General features: G+C 35.2%; 1 protein-coding gene across 17 annotated transcripts in view; it reads left to right on the plus strand.

Annotated features, from left to right (window-relative positions):
• LOC145248122 (disabled homolog 2-interacting protein-like) overlaps nt 1-17,206 on the plus strand; it is a 1,344,959-nt gene that overhangs the window by 240,962 nt on the left and 1,086,791 nt on the right. The gene's annotated exons all lie outside the window — the stretch shown is intronic.

Consider the following 17,206-nt stretch of genomic DNA (forward strand, 5'->3'; position numbering starts at 1 on the left):
TTCTTTAGTGATGCCGTTTTCTTGACAGGACTCGAACCTCGTATGATGTGCTTACACCCATCTGCTTGTAACCACAGCACTTCCAAACGTACATATGCACGCAGGCAGTGTTCTATCTTTATGCATATGTCTTTTATTTCAACATCCGGGAATCACTTTCCTGTCGACAGCCTTTTTTCTCGTTTGATGTTTTATCGTTTTTCCTTCTAGAATCCTTACAATTTGCAAAATTAATTTCTTCCGTTGACGACCATTGCGAAACCAAAAATCTCTGAAGTCTCTTCCTTTTTCAAAATAATTTCCGACGTGTTCTTCGCACGTAAACACGGAACCCTGAAAAGTCAGTCAGTGTCTCTTCGCACCCCCCCTTCTTCCAACATCACGACCATCACCATTACTCAACCCAGAAACTATCCAACCTGTACTCGACTACTCGACTGCGCACGCGAAAAAGAAAAAGGATTGCCGACCCGCCGTACACTGAACTGTTGTTTTTGCCGACGGCAATCTTAATTTCTAAATAAAGATCCTTTGATAGATTCGAAAGTTTTTTTCTTTTTCATTTTTTTTTTTCATGTCATATTGGCTACACATAAGATGCAGTATATACGCCAAACTTATCTACTATAATATTGTGCGCGTATTTCTGTTTAAACAATATCTATATTATATTTCTTGATTTGTCTGTTCGTCTGTCCGTTTCACTTTTTCTTGGAAACTACTTAGCCGATCTGTCTGAAATTTTATATAGACCTTTGTTATGACAAGGTGCAGCGAAGTAAATATTATGGTATTCGTTCGATACACAGTTAGGATTAGTATTTAAATCAACGAGCTTTTCGCAGTTTTTAACCGGCTAAAATCTAGTGTATATATATATATATATATATATATATATATATATATATATATATATATATATATATATATATAATGTGTGTGTGCGTGTGTGAAATCTTTTTATCATTTTTCTTTTGCCTCCTGTTCCCCTTACCTCACCCTTTTTTTAACCAAGTAAGATCTGTGACTGACTTGTAGTTTCATTAAATACTTTTATATGCAAAATCCGATCCTGCATTTTGCTAATTCCTGCCCTCTGACGAGAAGGAGAGTATTTCTTCGAAACTCCGCGGATTAAGGACTATCCACTTATCTTGTGTTTCCTTTTTTAAAATTAAATATGTTTTAAACTCTTTTTCAAGATGTCTTTTAACATGTTTTATTAATCATTTGTTCATATATATATATATATATATATATATATATATATACTTTACTTCAGAATAATAAAATAAAAAAAAACTTTAATTTTCTATGTTTATTGCTTTACCAAATAAGGTGCCAACCAATAAAAATATTTGCTAATATTTTTCATCTGAGGAAATGAATAAGCATCGAAAACTCATGGGTTAAGGAAATAGATTTATTAAATTGTATTCTTTGTTTTCAAACAATAAAAAAATTTCTATATTTGAAGATCATAAAATAATTTCAAGTCATAAAATTTAAATATCTAAATTTTTATCTATATATTTACACACATGAGGTTTCTTCAATCAGCTCCGAAACATTTCGTATGCGCATTTTATTGATAGTACACACGTGAAACTCTAGTCCCCCTTTGAAGTAATCTCCTCCGGCTGCAATACACTAGTTGTACCATTCCAACAACTTCTGGATGGCCCCATGGAAGTCATCCTGTGTAAACGTGTAAATGACCCTCGTCACAGTCGCTTTCATCTGCTCAATTCTCCCATAACTACAGCCTTTAAGGTTTTCCTTGAGCTTAGGGAATAACCAAAAGTCACAGGGATCAAGGTCTGGACTATAGGGAGGGTGAGAAACGGTCTTGCTGCCCATCTTGGTCAAATAGTCTGTGACAAGGATGGAGTTGTGGACTGATGCATTGTACTGTTGGAAATGCCACTGAGCCGATTTGAAGAGTGCTGGCTTCTTCTGAAAAATGGGAAGTCTGTCTCTTGGTGTCTGGATCATAGCAGTAGATCCAGCTTTCATTGCAGATCACCAGAGCAGAAATAACTGCTGGATCACAGTTGATCAGATGGACCATCTCCCTGCTGCCATGGCAACATCTTTCTTTCTCATCTTCTATGTGCATCCTTGGTTGTGCAAATCTTCTGCATCTTCAGTTTCTTGCAAATAATTGTGCGTACAGTTCCCACGCTGACATTAACCTGTTTCTTTAGACACACGACGGTCCTTATCGATTAAATTTTTTATTTGGTCAATCAACTCTGGTGTTCTTATATCCTTACTCCTCCCACACCTCTCATCATTCCTCACAAACTCCTTGCCTTTCTTGAATCTCTTATGCCACTCAAAAATATTGTCGATACATGCAAGATGGTGCAAAAACAATCTGAAGCATTCGTTTCATTTCTGTGGCATTTTTTCCAAGTATAAAACAGAATTTTATTGCATATCTTTCTTCTAAAGTCTCCCCACGTCCAGATTGCATTTTCGAAATTTACCAAATGTGACAATCAGGTTTTTGTAGGATGTATTCCAACTCGTGCTGTACTTTTCATTTGAAACTAAAACCATAAAAATCGGTAAGTCATCTCATAGGATGTATAGTAATAACTAGGGCCATGACAAGAATATATTCTTATTGTTTTGACTCTCGAGTATATATCCGACACAATTAGACACAGTTAATCAATCGAAAACAACACCACTCTTTATAAAAACATAAGATATAAACTGATATATACTCGAGTCAAAATAATGAAAAGAATATTCTCTTGCAATGGCCCTAGTAATAACATACTGCATTTTCAAGAGTCTATGACAATTTTAAATGCCTACCCCCCAAAAAAAATTCTGGAAAGGCGTTATTTCATCAACGCACATATAATATAAAAGAGATATAATATATTATGCAAATTTTCAGTATTTACTTCAACAGTGCTTGAGTCTAACTAAAGCTAAGTTGTAAGGTATGAAAATATGGCAATTAAGCTACATAAGGGTGTTTGCATTTCATCCCTGTAAAGAATTATTAGGCTAAGTTGACGATTTCCTTTGGGAAGATGAAATGCAGACGCCTCTGTGCAGTTTAATTGCCATAAATATATTTACAGTTATGGATCTATTTAATGTCCTCCCCGCGAGGACAGAGTAAGATGCAAGGTCGGTTTTTAATCTGAGGAAATCGACCTCCCCAAAAAGGAGCACGGTGGATTGGGACAAAAATTTACATTGCCTCTCCTTTACATTTATCCTTCACTGACTGAGGACAGAAAAATGTGGTAATAAAACAGATACTACACTTTTTCTTATTTATGTCCTCTTATCACTTGGCTATATATATATATATATATATATTGTTTTTGTTTTTTGTTTTTTTTTTGTTAATTTATATCAACATTAATACAATTTATTAATACGTACATTTAGCGTTGGTGACTCTACATTAAAATTCAAAGATGGCATAACAAAAAAAAAAAAAAAAACACAATTCCAACCTCTCTTTCGATTTTGTAATCATGCCAATAATCCTTTATGCTCTTCTAAAGTTGATAAGTTCCTATTCTTCTGATGAATAAGGGCAGAATAAATTTCAAAAATTAAAATAATAATTACATGAATAATTCTGCGCTATAAAACAGGAGCTGTCAAAAATTGACCATTTTAACATACTTAAAAAACGGTAAAATAGACATCTTGAAATTTGGAATATAGACCTTTTGTCACACACACACGCACATATATATATATATATATATATATATATATATATATACAGGGTGACCCAAAAAACGGGCCCCAACTCTAAGTAGGCTCCGTTTCTTAGTGTTTTGTCGGAATGAAATGAAACTTTGGTCATAACTAGTTTATTATATTCAACACATCACATCAAAACAATAGGGTATTTGGCCTTTTTTTTTTCTTTGTTGGCTGTAAAATGCTCAGAAAAACAATTGAATGTCCTCTGTTTTTTTTTTTGGGGGGGGGGGCACCCTGTATATATAATTGAAAACCATTGTTTTACCACAAACTTTGCAATATGTAACTTTCAAAATAATTTTCAAAATAAATAAAAAATCAGATAAGGATTTTTTTTTTTTTTTATCTCCTCGATAAAAGAGGGATTGGACCTAGTAATTCACTCCCCTTCGTCTGTTTATAGTTTTCTCAATAACCATAACTTGGACTTTTTAAAAAAAGAATTTGTAGAAACATTAGTCATGGTTAAAGAACATTTTTGCCAGAACGGATTTTCCGGGGTAACTCTGGTCTCCCCCCCCCCGGGGAGGGGGCATTATGGAGGTAAAATTGTTTCCAAATCGTTCATCTGTTGATTTGTTCGCACTTTTCTCAATAACGATGCCTTGCATTTTTTTTTTTTAATTTCGCACAAACTTTAGTCATGGTGAGAGTAAATTTTTCACTCATGGAGGGGGACCCCGCATGCTCAGCTTGTTTTAATTACAATAGATCGTTACTCTTAACTTCAGAATAGAATCCAGTTTACTGGTTTTTTGGTTAGGAGCAAAGTGCAGAATCTGTTCTCATACTATACTTCATCTGTTTTGTCTTTTGTTAGTGAAGCAGAAGGACTTCTATATTTTTCCCACCCTACCTTGTGTCTAACTTTGCCTTCATGGGGGAGGACAACTAAATAGACAAACGTAATTTCTTTTTTTTTATATAAATACTAGCATTTCAACCCGGCTTTGCCCGGGTGTTTGGAGATGTATGTTGAGCAAAAAAAAAAAGGTCAATTTTTTAAACTTTTACCCCTTAACATTTATAGTTTGGGGCTCAAATCAAGTTATTAAGTTAGATCCATGTCCAAGAAACCTATATCTAAAATTTCAAGTGCTTATACTCAAAATTGTCGGAGGAGTTTAGTAGAGTTTTCAAAGGTCAAATCGTTGAACTTTGACCTCTTAACAGCCAAATTCCTGGACGAAAACGTATTACAAAAATTTTCCCAAATCTCAGTACCCTGTATATCAAATTTCGAGTCCGTAGACTTAAAATTGACAGTTATTGCGTAGGGAAATGTACACACACAGATACACAGACAAGTTTACTTTTATAGATATATAGATATAAATGATAGTATGTTTTCCGTGATATAAGCATTGTTTAAATTTTAAAATAAAATATGTTTATAAGCCAAATTACAAGGCAACATTAGAAAAATAAACAAATATTTATTTGTGTAAAATTAATATTCTAAGTATGGAGTCTATCTCCGAAATATTAATTTTAAACAGATAAACATTTATTTTCATAATATTGCGTTGTAATTTGGCTTATGAGCGTATTTTATATGGATTTTATTTTATAAATAGTAGGGTTTTTTTTTTTTTAATTTTTATGACATATCAGTATTTCCCGAGTTATTTAATTTCGAATCTGATAATTTTGGAAAATGGTTTTGCCCTTAAAGTTTTTTATATCTTCACTTATTCATGCATGGTGTCTAGTTTGGTTGTTTCGTGGATAAGAAATGTTTTTGTTTTTGGATAACATGATTGAGTTTTTCAAAATGAAAAGATAAAACATCAGTGTCTGATGATTTTACGTTAGGAAGCCAGTATCTTCAGACAGCCTAATCTGGTTGCACCAGATCTACAATGGATGATTGTCTGAAGAACGAAAGGTGATTAATAGGGCTATGACAATAGAGTATTCTTCTTGTTTTGACTCGAGTATATATCCGACACAGTCAATCAACCGATACCACATCACTTGATATAAAAGCATATAAGATATTAACGGATGCACACTCGAGTCAAAATAATGAAAAGAATATGCTGCTGTTCTAGCCGTAGTGATTAATAACCAATCACTATGTGCTGTTAATTTTATTTTCAAACGGATCAATATAGATTAACATTCCAATCACTTCTATTCAAAATTTTTTATTTTTACCCAGAATATTATATATATATATATATATATATATATATATATATATATATATATACGGCATAATCGCATTGATACACCGGTTCTCATCAGATCAGAAAAGTTTAAGCAACGTTGAGCCTGGTTAGTCCCAGATGGGTGACCATTCTTCGCATTTGTTTCCAGTCGTCTTGAACATACACTTCACTTGCCACTGGTATTTAACAATGTCGACTCAGGAGAGGTGTGGTTGGAGATTGCGCACCCCTTGCCACAAAAATTTCACATGTAGACATCCCTACGTGGGTATTTACAATCTGTCAAAGACTGAAGGAGCCTGTGTATGTGTGTGTATATATATATATATATATATATATATATATATATATATATATATATATACACACACACGCACGTTATTTATTTATTTATTTGAAAAAAAAAACAAAAGGAAAGATTCGATTTGATTCAGGAGTCTTAAGTAGGATAACCCACGGTGTGTTTGTGGTATTATGGGGAATGAGAACTCTAGCTAGGATTAGCATAGACCAATCAAAGGTACAATGATGAGGATTACCAAAGACCCCTCCCCTCTCTCTAATTTTTGAGTGGCCCTGTGCCTTATTTTCTGTTTTTCTGTTCTAGTTTTTTGTAACATTTCATGAAAATAAAAAATATATATAACTCAATATAGACTCTATGACAGATAATGAGAACTCTCCTTAAATCCAACTGTATATATTAATAAATATCCTTTGAAAAAAAAATCATAATTACTTCTGGATAAAATTTCACCTAATTTTACTATTTCAGATGGAAATTTCGATCCATTGTTAATAAATATTTATTTATTGATGTAAACAATACATTTCAGGATGTTTGTCCTCCAATTTATATCACTACGTTCACTCCATTTCCCTCCACCATTGCTGGACATTTTTTTTTCTTTGCTGTCTGAGCCAGCGGGACATATTTAATCAACATCGGCAGCTCAGCTGGTCTTTTTAGTCTTCCAATCTGAAAACCATTTGTAGAAAAACGGGGAGACCATGACAAGCTGATATGTTCACTTTACTAAAAGCAGTTCACCACCACCACAACCCTTATTCTCTTCTTTCACCTTTTATATTCTCTCCATTTCTTACTCTTCGTCTCTTTCCTCTCTTCCCTCTCTTTCTTTGTGTTTCTTCCTACTTTCACTCTATTTCTTCCCATTCTGTATGTCCTCTTTCCCACTCTCTATCACTGTATGTCCCCTTTCCCCCTCTCTCTCACACACACTTTCTCGCTCTCTCTCTGTCTTCTTACCTACCCCTTCTCTCTCTGTATATCTTATTTCCAACTCTCTCTGTATGTCTCCTTTCCAGTTCTCTCTCACTCTCTCTGTATGTCTCCTTTCTAATTCTCTCTCTCTCTCTCTTTCTCTCTGTATGTCTCTCTCTTTCTCTCTGTATGTCTCTCTCTTTCTCTCTGTATGTCTCTCTCTTTCTCTCTGTACGTCTCTCTCTTTCTCTCTGTATGTCTCTCTCTTTCTCTCTGTATGTCTCTCTCTTTCTCTCTGTATGTCTCTCTCTCTCTCTCTCTCTCTGTGAATGTCTCCTTTCCAATTCTCTCTCTCTCTGTCTCCTTTCCAATTCTCTCTCTCTCTGCCTCCTTTCCAACTCTCTCTCTCTCTGCCTCCTTTCCAACTCTCTCTCTCTCTGCCTCCTTTCCAACTCTCTCTCTCTGCCTCCTTTCCAACTCTCTCTCTCTGCCTCCTTTCCAACTCTCTGTCTCTCTGCCTCCTTTCCAACTCTCTGTCTCTCTGCCTCCTTTCCAACTCTCTGTCTCTCTGCCTCCTTTCCAACTCTCTCTCTCTCTCTCTCTGTCTCCTTTCCAACTCTCTCTCTCTCTCTCTCTGTCTCCTTTCCAACTCTCTCTCTCTGTCTCCTTTCCAACTCTCTCTCTCTCTGTCTCCTTTCCAACTCTCTCTCTCTGTCTCCTTTCCAACTCTCTCTCTCTCTGTCTCCTTTCCAACTCTCTCTCTCTCTCTGTCTCCTTTCTAACTCTCTCTCTCTCTGTCTCCTTTCCAACTCTCTCTCTCTCTGTCTCCTTTCCAACTCTCTCTTTCTCTGTCTCCTTTCCAACTCTCTCTCTCTGTCTCCTTTCCAACTCTCTCTCTCTGTCTCTTTTCCAACTCTCTCTCTCTCTGTCTCCTTTCCAACTCTCTCTCTCTCTGTCTCCTTTCCAACTCTCTCTCTCTCTGTCTCCTTTCCAACTCTCTCTCTCTCTGTCTCCTTTCCAACTCTCTCTCTCTCTGTCTCCTTTCCAACTCTCTCTCTCTCTGTCTCCTTTCCAACTCTCTCTCTCTCTGTCTCCTTTCCAACTCTCTCTCTCTCTGTCTCCTTTCCAACTCTCTCTCTCTCTCTGTCTCCTTTCCAACTCTCTCTCTCTCTCTGTCTCCTTTCCAACTCTCTCTCTCTCTGTCTCCTTTCCAACTCTCTCTCTCTCTCTCTCTGTCTCCTTTCCAACTCTCTCTCTCTCTGTCTCCTTTCCAACTCTCTCTCTCTCTCTGTCTCCTTTCCAACTCTCTCTCTATGTCTCCTTTCCAACTCTCTCTCTCTCTCTGTCTCCTTTCCAACTCTCTCTCTCTCTGTCTCCTTTCCAACTCTCTCTCTCTCTCTGTCTCCTTTCCAACTCTCTGTCTCCTTTCCAACTCTCTCTCTCTCTCTGTCTCCTTTCCAACTCTCTCTCTCTCTATGTCTCCTTTCCAACTCTCTCTCTCTCTCTATGTCTCCTTTCCAACTCTCTCTCTATGTCTCCTTTCCAACTCTCTCTCTCTCTGTCTCCTTTCCAACTCTCTCTCTCTCTCTCTGTCTCCTTTCCAACTCTCTCTCTCTCTCTCTGTCTCCTTTCTAACTCTCTCTCTCTCTCTCTGTCTCCTTTCCAACTCTCTCTCTCTCTGTCTCCTTTCCAACTCTCTCTCTCTCTCTGTCTCCTTTCCAACTCTCTCTCTCTGTCTCCTTTCCAACTCTCTCTCTCTGTCTCTTTTCCAACTCTCTCTCTCTCTGTCTCCTTTCCAACTCTCTCTCTCTCTGTCTCCTTTCCAACTCTCTCTCTCTCTCTGTCTCCTTTCCAACTCTCTCTCTCTCTGTCTCCTTTCCAACTCTCTCTCTCTCTGTCTCCTTTCCAACTCTCTCTCTCTCTGTCTCCTTTCCAACTCTCTCTCTCTCTGTCTCCTTTCCAACTCTCTCTCTCTCTCTGTCTCCTTTCCAACTCTCTCTCTCTCTCTCTGTCTCCTTTCCAACTCTCTCTCTCTCTCTCTGTCTCCTTTCCAACTCTCTCTCTCTCTCTGTCTCCTTTCCAACTCTCTCTCTCTCTGTCTCCTTTCCAACTCTCTCTCTCTCTCTCTCTGTCTCCTTTCCAACTCTCTCTCTCTCTGTCTCCTTTCCAACTCTCTCTCTCTCTGTCTCCTTTCCAACTCTCTCTCTCTCTGTCTCCTTTCCAACTCTCTCTCTATGTCTCCTTTCCAACTCTCTCTCTCTCTCTGTCTCCTTTCCAACTCTCTCTCTCTCTCTGTCTCCTTTCCAACTCTCTCTCTCTCTCTCTGTCTCCTTTCCAACTCTCTCTCTCTCTCTGTCTCCTTTCCAACTCTCTCTCTCTCTGTCTCCTTTCCAACTCTCTCTCTCTCTCTATGTCTCCTTTCCAACTCTCTCTCTCTCTGTCTCCTTTCCAACTCTCTCTCTCTCTCTCTCTCTCTATGTCTCCTTTCCAACTCTTTCTCTCTCTGTCTCCTTTCCAACTTTGTCTGTCTGTCTGTCTGTCTGTCTGTCTCTCTCTCTGTATGTATGTATGTATAAGAGAAAAAGCATAAATCGGCATAGAATGCAGACAGGAAAAATGTCTCATTATGGAAATAGATTTGTTATCTCTTCGTTTATTCATCAGCAGACTCCTGTGTGACGAGGTGAATATATATATATATATATATATATATATATATATATATATATATATATATATATATATATCCCAAAATTAAGATTAATTTAATTTCAACAGAAAGATATCCAAAATTTAAGAATTGACTTTCAACAAGGGTCGTTGATAGTGCTCAATCAAAGAGAGCAAATTATATTTTTTCATTATTTATTAATTATGCATTAATATGCATATAATTTAAGTTATCTCCCTTATAAAAAGGCAGAGTTAACGAACTCTTCTTTTAAAAAGATGGCGTCGTAATGTTTATGTGTTTGTTAACCGTTAAACTCTAATCGTGAGTGTGTTGCATATTTATTCAATTAATGTATTAGCTGCCGTAATAAATTATATATATATTGTTTATATATATATACCGTCGGAGTTGGATTATTTTACTGGTTTTTCAGTGCTCAATCAAAGAGAACAAATTATATTTTTTTATATATAAATAATAAAAAATAGTCATATCTTGCTGCAAAGTGAAGATTGTTTCAATCATAATTGATCTCACCAGCCAAGAAGATTTAAAAATCTAAAAATTGAAAAGGGATTCAAAACTATTTTCAATTTAAGAGGAAAGAAAAAGAAATATATTTTCTCTCCTCTAAAATTGAAAATGGTCTTGAACCCCTTTTTAATTTTTGGATTTTAAAATCTTCTTGCCTGATAAGATCAATTTATTGAAACGGTCTGCACTTCGTAGCAAGATATGACTCTATTTACATAAAGAAAATAACTATATATATATATTTACAAATCAATAAACATTAATCTTTATTATAGAGTGAAGGATTTGTGGGTAAAGTATTTCTTTATTCGTTCACCTAATTAAAATGCTGTGTTAAGCGGGGGGCGGGCATAACATGTCTGTCTTCTTCAACACTATGGCCAAGTAAGGCGCAAGGTCAAGATTTAATGTGGATAAAATTCAACATCCCAAATTGGGATGCTCGAGACTGTAAATAAACGTTACCTGTATATTCCAATCGGTCATTGCTTTGTGGATGAGGGCACTGCAGGCGACATGCACTAATAAATCCAGCCACTCTCAAAAGGAACCTATAGGTGGTGATTTGAATTTGTCTCTAGGAAATATAATGTGGACTCAACTAGAGTTTTAATAAATTGGACCCCAGAATAAATTATTTAAATTAACTAAGGTTTTTCTCTTTTTTTTTTTTTTTTTTTTTTTTTAGAATTTTTAAGATAAAGACTGTTTATTCGTATTATTTGGATTATTCAGATTGCTGTTATCATCTTGGGTGTTATTTTCACGTTTCCATTGATGTAACCTCCAACTTTCTTAAAGTTCGGAAGGGTCCATGGCATAGTGGATAAATTACTTGATAAAATTCAGTTGCAAGTTACACTTTTTTAGAGGTGGTTGGTCAATCCTCAGTGTGGACGACACTAAAATACAATTGTGAATTACTTAAGGCATCTATCCAGTCATGGCTGACAGAATGAGAGTATGCTACCCAATAGATTAAATAAAGGGTTCCGTGACGATTCCGGAGTTTGATGGGATACATCTGAAGAAGCTCGGAAGTTATATCGACCAAACTTTTATGCAAATAACACTAAAGATGAGAACAGTAGTCCAAATAATTCAAATAATACGATTTTTTTTTTGGGGAGGGGGTCATCATACTTTAATGAGGTAACTCTGCTAGCATCGATAAGAATGACGGTAGTAAGAGTACAGCCGGGCTGTTCCCCATATACATTACAAGCCATTTACCCAACTTATAACTACATTTTCTGTTTTCCATTCATAGTAATAAACCATTTTATATTTATGTGTTGGCTGTTATTATTAAGTACCTTAGGATAACATTACAAAATAGTTTAAAAAAAAAAAAAAAAAAAAAAAAAAAAAAAGACCATCCTAGAAATTTTGGATATAAACTGTACTGGTTTTCTAATAGGTGTTATTGAAACAACTAAGAACTATTCAAGTATACTCTCGACCTACTAATACAAGGTGACCCCCCCCTCCCCAAAAAAAACAAAAAAAACAGAAGGTATATCTAGAACATATGCAGTAGAACGGAGAAAAAAAGGCCAAAGACCCTAGTTTTTTTATGTGATGTTTTGAATATAATAAACTAGTTATGACCAAAGTTTCATTTAATTCGGACAAAACACTAAGAAACGGGGCCTAATTAGAGTTGGGGCCCGTTTTTTTGGGGGGGGGTCACGCTGTATATGTTGTGTGTTAAAGGATAAATGTGTTACGGTTAATCTATCTTATTATCTGTGTCAGTTTTCAATTTATAAAATTAAGGATTTTTTTTCATTCGGTTTCTTTTTTTTTTTTTAGTTGCATCTTCTCGCCTACAAAGGTCTTTTCTTTTTGCTTTACCTTAGTTTATCAGTCATAGTTAAATTTTTTTTTTTTTTTCCAATTTTAATACTTAAAAAAATATCACAATGCTATGTAGTAAATGATGTTGATAAAGACTAGTCCGAAGAAAGATAATACGGTGATAATCGGACTACTTTTGGTATCGGGCAGCGTTGAGTAAAGTAAATGGTCGAAATCAATTATTAATTTCTTGTCTCGGCTGTCCATTTCTTAATAATATGAAGATAATTGAGACTTATTTAAAAAAAAAATAATGCAAAGAGATTTATTTTATACCACTACATAAAAGTAACACTGTAAACTTATATTTTATCCCGGACGACGCTAAGTAGAACAAATGTTTCTACTCAATCCTTAATTTATGGTCCATTCCTCCAAGTTACAAAAATATGTATATTATAGTCTGAAGAGACTTATTACTAGGTTTGTGACAACAGAATATTCTTTTCATTCTCAAGTATATATCTGACAAAGTAAGACACAACCAATCAATCGAGAACCACATCAGTCTATATAAAAAAAAAACATAAGATATTAACGGATATATACTCAAGAGTCAAAACAATTAAAATAATATGCTGCTGTCACAGCCCTACTTATTATATACAAGACCTTTCTTGTTTTATTTTACTTCAGTCGAAGTTCTCAGAAATCAAGGGGCCCACAACCTGGGGCTAACACTTGAAGTCTATATATGTTCCATTTAAGTTCTTTATCTCTCCAAGCACTGAGTTAGTAAAGAAATTGAGAACATAATTTTCCTCTCCCCAATTAACCATTTTTATACGTTGTAGTATATCTTTTATTTTGGTCTCTTGGTCTTACTGGATTCTAGGACAAGAATTTATCTAGTCTGGTGGAGTATCCAGCTTCGTGCTATTACTTGAGGTAATATTACTTGGAGAAGGTGCACCATTCCTCAGAAAGCTGTGGGCTAGCCATAGTGAGATCTTATTTGGGCTGCAAATACTATGTGATTTTGAATATTTCGTCAGGGAAAAAGTATCCTCATGCCAGATTGTTCTGACAAACCCCTGTACAGAGAGACCTTAGACATTCGAGGACAATGTCTAGTAGGCATTCAAGTTCTCCCCTATATACAAGCTGTATTAAAATGAATGTGATGTATATCATTGGATTTGTTCGTGTTTTCTATATTCTCCATAGACATTCATTGGTTCATTTCACCCCTTGAAACAGTCAGTATGTCTGCCTTAAATAGTTTCCAATTCCTTTATTCAAGAAATAAGCAGGTTTAATTCAAGAGTTTTGAAATTATATTTAAAGACATTTTATTTTATTTGTCACATTCAAGTTTGAAATTGCATTTTGTTGGTCTGTCACACCTTAAGTTTTAACTAGCATCTTCATCTATAATACAAATCTCACCTATCTGTTTAAATGTATGTATATATGTATGTCTGCCTGCCTAAAACTTTCGATAGAGGCGATGGACTTTCACAAGATCGGTATTATTTTGAAGCTCGATGTCTCTGATGACAAATATCGAAAAATTGGCCAAAAACATTAATTCCTTTACCCTCAACTGGACACTTTTCTACAAGGAGGGGTCGATTTTTTATGAGCCATTTTTGCAAGTCATCATATCGGTTGGATTGACTTTGCCTAATTTTAACGTTCCAAACTTCCGGTCGTGTCATGAAGTAAGGGTAAGAAGTCAGCTTTTCTTTCACTTTATTTTCGCCTTTGCGATACGGGTTCGAGCCTGCCTGCCTACTACCACTTTTTTTTTCTCGCTCAACACACACCTCCAAACACCTGGACAATGCCGGGTACGTCATAAAATATACCGCCGAATCATGTTGAAACACCGGTTCTCGCTAGATCAGCGGAGTTAAGCAACATTGAGCCTGGTCAGTACCAGATGGGTGACCATTTGGGAAAACTAGGCGCTGTATGTACTTTCTGGGAAGACAGCACCCTCACCCAGAAAAAAGAACTCCTCGCTACAAAAACATCTACAAAGTTGTAGATGGCCTATGCCCCTCCAGAGGCTCAAAACTGTAGATTCATCATAAAATGCGCAGATTTTAATGGATGTGCTTTCAGAAGACACTTTTGGTGTGCAATTAAAACTGCCTTATTTATATAATTATAAAACTTTATGGCCCTTGCTTGCAGCTTGTCTTCAACGATCGGGTGATTCCATCCATCTTTTAAAAAAAGTATGACAGATGAATTTGCGTGCGTAATGAATATATACATGTGTAGCTCAGAGACTAAGCAATGAGGGCAGAGAATTGTATGTTTTTTGGTTTCGCTTCTAGCTGATGGCATCCGTCATATATATTTTTAAGTTTTAATTTCACTACTATATGTTAGGTTCATTATAATAATCTATAGAGTATTGTTTCTATTGATTATTATAATGAATCTAACATATAGTAGTGATAAAAATACTATATAATGATAATAATGGATAGCATAATATACATAATATATAGTGATAATAGTACATAATTACTAATATGTAATCTGCATGAATTAAAATATATTCAAGCATATCTTACGACTAAGCAACGCAGGGCGGCCCGCTAGTTTGTGTTTAAAATCTCAAGATAGCGTTTCATGAAAGTTTTGTTTTATTTTTATTTTCTTAGAGATAATTTGGGCTAATATTTTGGATTTCCTAAAGGGAAGATTGCATACAATATGTTTTTCAATGTTACAGTTTTTAAAACTCTAAAACTGTAAATGATCGGCTTAATCGATATGATCACAGACTATAGAAGTATCTATTCTGGGTACGACACTAATAACCCGTTTTCAAATCTTGTAAAGCCACCAAATGCTTTGTCACTGTTGTCTCTTAATATACAGGGTGTCCGTAAAGTTACTATACAGTCTTATTGTTTTATTGTATTATATTTGTATTAATAGTTAATATATTACAGGGTGTCTGTATAGTAACTTGTAAGACTGTATAGTAACTTTACGGACACCCTGTATAGTCACTATTTGTCTCTCTTGCATATCGAACTTGGTAGACTACCGGACGATTGCATTGAGATACCGGAAGTATAGAGTGATTGGAGACATACAAAGGTTGTTTTACTCTGACGTTGATTGTAACTGCACGTCTATCTTTGTTTCTTCATTTCTCTTACCCATGTATCAACTTCGCAGGCCGAGTCTACAACATTGCAGTCTCATTGATAGAAACAGCTGGAGTCTTGTTGATACGTTGTAGGTAGTTGGCTTAATAGGTAGTGGCGTCTCACTGTATTAGTGACAGCAGTAGTCGTCATAAAGATATTAATCTTTTTCTTTTCTCTTTATGGCTGTATTATTATTTGTAAGCAAATAAAAAAAACAACAATTCCGTTATTTTCTCTGGGCTGCATATCATTTGCTTGCTGATTTATTTACTTTTCTTTACATAAATTTGAGCTAGACTATTGCATTTTTCTAGCCATGGCGGTAGTGCAAGAGATTTAAAAAGACGCCTGTTCATTCTATATAATTGTCTCACTTATTTGCTATGTCAATGTCTTGTCTTTAACATCATACACTAACAAGTGCTTCTATTTTTAACTTAACTTCTAACGGATTTTTTTCTACTTCATCTAACCTTATGCGGAAACTTCCGTTTTCAATACTATTTTAACCCTGCTATGATACTTTCGTGATTGTTTACGCATTACTAATATTGCAGAAGGTATGAAACTGTCATTTCTTCCTTGCTATGAGTAAGATCGAAACTTGTATTTGAGTAATCGTTTATAACTGCGTGTCTGAACATTTGTAATGAGTTTTGAAATGAAGTTGGGTTAAATGTTTCGTTTCTTTGATTACGGTTATAAACACCGGTTCTCGTCCGATCACAAAAGTTAAGCAATGTAGAGCCTTATCAACACTTAGATCAGTGACCGCTTGGGAATACCAGGTGTTGTAAGTAGCTTTTTATTTTTTGTTTTGACAAAATTATGTAAGTTTCATTTTACCCAAAATAAATTTACATGAATATAGAAAAAAAATCTGTGTATAGCACCTGGTATTCCTAAGTGTTCGCTTGCAAGTACTGACCAGCTCTATGTTGCTTAACTTCGGGGATCGGATGAAAATCGTTATTCTCAGGGCCCTAAGTGTTTAAGTATAGCAAAGTATCTGACTTTCAAAATGTTAAACTTTGCATTTTAAAATGAAATCACATAGAATACTGTATTTCCTTCATTTACGCCATATCATGATGAGATCACTGATTCTCGTCTGCTCCACAAAGTTAATGAGTAAATTCGAAATTTGTATCTGGGTAATAGTTGAATAATAATAAATGAACCGTTTATTATTGTTATTGTGTTTAAATATTAAATATGAAATAACCATTTTGATTTGCAATTACACAGACCAAACTTCACTTGAATCAGAATGATTTTTTGAGGGGGGGGGTCTTGATATTTCTTAATTCGAGAGATTTTCTGTTTATTTGTCTTCCCAGGTAGTTTCCCCAAAAAGGCACTCTTGATTGTCTAAGTCTAGAAGGACTTTATCCTCTAACTGAAGACAGAACACTTTGGTGTTTTTGAAGCCTTGGATCCTATGATAATTCATCCTCTCTCCAATAAGATTTTTTTAAGGCAATTACATGTAGACAACCAGAAAAAGTTAACGATGAGAAGAAATAATTTTTTTAAAATATATATTATGATTTAAAATGGGAAGGGGGGATCACTTTAGAATATAAATTTAATGTAAAATAATCATCCACTTAAGGACCAAATGACATTTTTAATTGTATGTAACCATTTTTTTTTTTTTTTTTTTTTTTTAAACATTAACAATTTTATTTTCTTGTAGATGAATTTTGTGTGTTTGAGGATGTAACTATTTTTTTTTCTGCTGAAAAGAAAATGCATTTAAATGTGTTATAAATAAAATAATTTTTATTTTACTTGCGGGGCCATATTCTGAATAAATAGTGGCCATACTTCTACTGGCATCACCGACGTTCTACCAGAATTACTGCCC

The sequence above is a fragment of the Euprymna scolopes genome, chromosome 26 (genome assembly GCF_053919585.1).
Source record: "Euprymna scolopes isolate OS-2025 chromosome 26, ASM5391958v1, whole genome shotgun sequence".
Classification (NCBI taxonomy): Eukaryota; Metazoa; Mollusca; class Cephalopoda; order Sepiida; family Sepiolidae; genus Euprymna; species Euprymna scolopes.